Source organism: Piliocolobus tephrosceles, chromosome 3, assembly GCF_002776525.5.
Source record: "Piliocolobus tephrosceles isolate RC106 chromosome 3, ASM277652v3, whole genome shotgun sequence".
Lineage (NCBI taxonomy): Eukaryota > Metazoa > Chordata > Mammalia > Primates > Cercopithecidae > Piliocolobus > Piliocolobus tephrosceles.
In genome coordinates this window covers 26075839-26076346 of record NC_045436.1, presented here as the reverse complement: position 1 = coordinate 26076346, position 508 = coordinate 26075839, and positions in this window count along the sequence as shown.

Sequence of the window (508 nt, the reverse complement as noted above, 5' to 3'; positions counted from 1 at the left end):
CTTCTTACAGTCCCAATTATTTTTTTTTTAGTGATGTAACTTATGTTGATTAGTTAGTAATCTGTGTGAAAGTGTGGTTTTAGGATTACATGAGTAGTTAATGTCTCTTTAATTATTGGAAAGTTTCCTCGTCTCTTGCTTTTGGCTCATAGTTAGTCTTAAAATGGTTGTAAAAACCGAGTCATAAGTTGTATTAAAGAGAATAAGAACTGCTTTATTGGACTGACACTTAAAAGCCCCTACTGTTAGATGAATAACTTGTGAAAAATGACAGATTGTCCTCCTTCTTAAACATTTGTTTCTAGTTTCCCCTGTGTTGTCAAAGCAAAGATTACAACTAACAAGCTACACTGCTGGGAAACTAGGATAGGTAAGTATTTGTTGAATGAATGCATTTACCATTTAGGACCATAATAATCATGTCACTCCTAGTTGGATCAAAGCAGCCTCAGAGATAACTTATCTTTAGAGTGATGCTTAAGATGTCCTTACTCCTTGCCTGTTGAAC